This window comes from Rhipicephalus sanguineus, chromosome 2, assembly GCF_013339695.2.
Source record: "Rhipicephalus sanguineus isolate Rsan-2018 chromosome 2, BIME_Rsan_1.4, whole genome shotgun sequence".
Taxonomy (NCBI): Eukaryota; Metazoa; Arthropoda; class Arachnida; order Ixodida; family Ixodidae; genus Rhipicephalus; species Rhipicephalus sanguineus.
In genome coordinates this window covers 72,035,000-72,039,808 of record NC_051177.1, presented here as the reverse complement: position 1 = coordinate 72,039,808, position 4,809 = coordinate 72,035,000, and positions in this window count along the sequence as shown.

Genomic DNA, 4,809 nt, shown 5'->3' with positions numbered 1-4,809 from the left:
TTCAATGGAGGCGGAAATGTTTTAGGCCCGTGTACTTAGATTTAGGTGCACGTTAAAAAACCCCCAGGGGGTCGAAATTTCCGCAGCCCTGGCGTCTCTCATAATCATATCGTGGTTTTGGGACGTTAAACCCAAGGTATTATTATTATTATTATTAAAAAAGCACGCCAGAAGTGGTGGCGGTGTAGTGTAATGGTTATGGTGTTTGCTTGCAGTGCGTGTGGTCACGAGCTCAATTCCTGTGTCGTGCGTACTTGTATGTTAATGCCATAGCTATGCATAAATAGATTGATGTCCATTTTCCAATATGTCCTAGTGATGAATAATAGCAGAAATTGTTCGTGAAATGCTAATACAGTACTTGAAATATTTTTTTTCTCGCGACCGCTCTGGGGCCGCCTATGAAAGGAGGTTTTAAAAGCTCTTAAAAGAAGCACGAAAAATTCGAATGCGCTCCGTTCAAGCCCCCAAAACGAGTTAAATAGAAACACCAAAAGTACCTCCTAAAGACTGTTAGTTCCATGCAATCACTCCCTTAACGAAGGATATAAAGAAAACCTCCTTCTGAAGGGGGTTTTGCGTAGTGCCTTTAGGATGCACGCTGCGCAACAAGCCCAAAACTCCCTAAAAGGCTCAAATCCGTTTGCAGTTTAGATATACGCATGAAGGGAGACATGAGAAGCAGACAAAGAGAAGCAAAGTAATGTCACAAACCAAACATAAAAGAAATACGCCACAGAAAATTCCGTGCTGCTGCCAGGAATACTAACTTCCGGTTACACACTTCCAGGTTCCAGTTGCTGCTTGTTATTTCACTTCGACTTCGCCCTTGCGGTCATATAATTGACATATACTGTTTGGCAGAGACTGCTGCGCCGCGCAGTGCACGAGGCGCTCCCACACAGAAACGACTCCTGCGCCGCACGGAAGTAACGTCATGCGTTTTCCGGTTAGGCGCGCCGTTTGAATATGATGAATTCGCCGAGTAGGCAAGCGAGTATGCCTCCCGATCGGCCTCCCGTCAGCCGGACTTGCTGCCGCTGCGCTGCTGGTGGGCCTGTGTACAGGCCCATTAATATTGGATGTTTGATGACCCTCGCAGAATTGGTTCTATTATAATGATACGCTGTTTGAAGAATCAATGCATTTTATCGGCGAGACGCAGGAGGACGCGCAAAATTCAGATGAAGCTGGCTGCATCGGTTTTTCCGGCATCCACATCAAAAATGTTGATTTGCACGGTTTATCAAGGCTCCGATGACAGGAAGACGCACTGCAACAGACGTGATCTCAGAACTGAGTCACTGGGAGCCTAGATTTCGCGAACAGCTTGTGGTGATGTACTATCGCGATGAAAAGAAACGCGAACAGCGTAAAGCGTGGCTTTCGGTACAGTCGAACTTCAACGTGCTTTGACTATCGCAGGGCGAATCTGTGCTTTCGGCCGGGGTCACCGTAGCGCTAGAATTTTGCTCCGGCTGGCGCTATCCCATTGCGTGTGTGTTCCGTGTGCAGGGCATGACTGGCAGATGATAACCATAACAAATAATGATGTACAAGTTTCCTGCCATCAATTTTTTAGCAGCTAGCAGTCACTGTTTCTCTTCGTCTCTTGTAGCCACGCTGAATATGCAACACGAAACCTTGTTGTGTCGCCCAGTGTATCGTCCCCGCCTCACGAAGTAATCGGCATACTAAGTCGCTTCAAAATACTGACGTGTCTCCGTGATGATCTAGGCTACACTGTACTCTAGGCGATCAGCACTTGGTAAACGATGCCAAATGGCAACAGCCGACTGCGTTAGCCCACATACCTACGAAACAGTGCCACACAGTTTGTCTGCCTTGCTGAATAAGACGGCCGGTGACAGCACAGCATGATTTACCTAGCAACGGATGATAACAGCCGATACGTGTTCCTGGCATTCTGGGAGTAAAGATGGCAGGTAAACAGTTCTTGTAATGCAGCACCAACGGCATCCGGCCGCCATTATCGTGAAAAGCCTGCGTGTTCATAACCCTGCTCTTTAAACATTGACGCGACAGTTCCGACTGATTAAAAGTATGCGGAAGAACTTGCGATCCCCTTAGGTGATTAAGGGGAGTGTACGCTCCCCTAATCGTTTTTCTTTTCAAGCTTCGGAGCTTCAGTGTTTGACAACCCCAAGGCTCACAGACATGCTACAAAATGGGGTCCGGGTACAATGAGGACTCTGAGCACATGGCGCAGAAGAGGAAGATGAAATGAGAGGAAAACGACAGCGTCACTACACAGACCATGAATGTTCCGCTAAAGCAGTCAAACTACAACAGACAAATAGGTCGGTCCAAAACGCGGATCCAGAATGATCAGCTTGTGATGCAGCGACGTCATAATCGGCCGATATAAAACGCCCTGACGTCATACTAAACATCACCGGAGCCGTAATTGACGTCATAAGACATCATCGGAACCGGAAGGCAGCGGTATGAAATCTCGGTCCATTACCCATGACTTTAGGGTCTGGACAAATACGGCATGCCGGCAGGGTTGTGAAGCCCAGGTTGGAAAAAAGTGTCTGTCGGAGGGAGGAGCGTCCGCGGTTAGTCCAGGGATTGTATGCAGTCCAGTCCAGTCCAGTCGAAGCTAGCATGGTGGCGCTGGATGATGCAGTCGTGTTGGCTCATTGGTGTGTAATATGTTCACACCGCTATGTGGCGGCAGGTGGATGTGTTGCCCTTGTGGCAAGCACGCTTGAGGAGGTCAGCGATGATTGAGCACGTACGACATCATCTATGTATATTCATAGCGAAGAGGCCCGAATCACCGACGGCTCAGCCGCTATGCATATGTGTATATGATTACATGTCAACTCTGCTATTCCCGTTTTTTTTTTGTCGCAACAAACAATACCTTCTGGCAAGTTCAAAATTTTTTAATAACGCAGTGTATACATATAGACCCGCGCGAGCGTTTTCTTTTTTTTTTGCACAGCTGTTTTTCACTTGCTATATGATACGGCTATGTGCGAAACGCGCATTCATGTATTTCAACCGTATCTATGGTTGTTGCCGATTGTATACGGGGAGCATTGACTTGACAACAGCGTGGGATGTTGTTGTGCGATTCGCACTTTGCCCTTAGTAATGCAAATGAACGGGTCGAAATAAGCTGCATATTTGATTTCGCACTGTGCTGGCTTTACAGCGGTATTTGCATTTAGTCAGACTGCATGTGCGACGCAATTAGTGGTGTATGTCGTCTATATATTTATAAATATATAGAGTAAAATACCGCTTGAACAAACGTCAGTTAAACGACCTATTTCTTTGTAAGAAACTGATATGACCCACCGAAGCACCTTTGGACCCAATCCGAACTCGTTTTTGTTTAACGAAGTTAGTGCAGAGCACATTTCACTGCTACAAACATATTTTGTGACACCGTCCAATGCCTCCCACGTCATATTGATCACGCAGTATCTGAAAGACTGGATACAGACAGTGCATTGCCTTAAAGTCCCTCCATGCGTTTTCCGCCGGCTAGGTTAAGTAGCGCCAACTCGTCCGCCCCCTCTCCCTTTACACCGGTTCCCCGCCTAGCGGAAGCCGAAGTGCCGCCATGATGTTTCTGGTGCTTTTCCGGTTGATGTACCTGCCCCATGCCCACCACCCACGCCCTCGCGACGCAGAAACACCTAGCGAAAACTCGCTCGGCGGCAGGCAGTTTACGACGAACCTCAAAACAACAACACTTGCGAAACGGAGAAGCAAATATGTGCTTTCTCGCGTGTGCACATGCGTGCGCAGAAACAAGATGGAAGGAAAAAGCGGAAGGAAGTGGCTCAAGAACTTCCTTCCGGAAGCTCCGGAACCGGAAGTGGGCATCGTCGTCGAACAATAGATGGCGGTACTTAAAAAAGCGGCAGTAGACGCGATGGAGGGGCTTTACATTGCCTTTTGACGACTCTGCCACTTGTGACTTGCGCTGAGACATGCGCCACTCTGTCTGCAGAAAAGATTGGGGCGAACATCCTACCTCAGGAAGAAGAGGAGGATGAAGTATCTCTTCCAGAGGAAGCACCAAGAATTTCAGCTAAAGCATTGATGTACTTGGAAAAAGTGAAGTTTTTCGCTTTTCGCTGCCCAGCGGAGTTTTGTGCCGGAGAAGGTTTATAAGAGCTTGGACACAGTGACTCAGTTAATGACCACTGCAGTGATACGTGCACAGGTTCAGCAAAAGATTACCACTTTCTTCAATCCCCCCCCCATATTTATATATATATATATATATATATATATATATATATATATATATATATATATATATATATATATATATATATACCGGGTGTCCCAGCTATCTTTAACCAAGGGTTAAAAAATACAATAATAGAGGCAGGCGAGTGAAATCAGTTGCAAATTGCTGACAGCCACCTTGCGCACTACAGACAATTTTTTGTTTTGTAATTAACTAATTTGCTAATTAGGACGGTTTAACTAATTTGCTAAATATTGACTTTAGGCAAGAAATCCTGCTTGCAAAGTTCGAGAGCGTCCTCAAAAACCCCAACTGCGTTATTTGCGATAAAGAAAGTCTCACGTATACCATTTTTTCCAAGCTGCAAAAAAGCCCGCGAAATACAAAAAGAACCACGTTACTAGCGCGCTCGCGCGCCGCGAGGATGCTGCCCTCAGCCGTGGTTTGAGCGAACGAAATGAGCTGCGGCCGCGACTCGGCGTCTCCGTTGCAGCGGTAGGCCGATAAGTGGGCGGTGGTTTCTTGGCCCGTTGCCAGCCAGCTGCGCGCGTGACGGTGCAAGTTGTAGC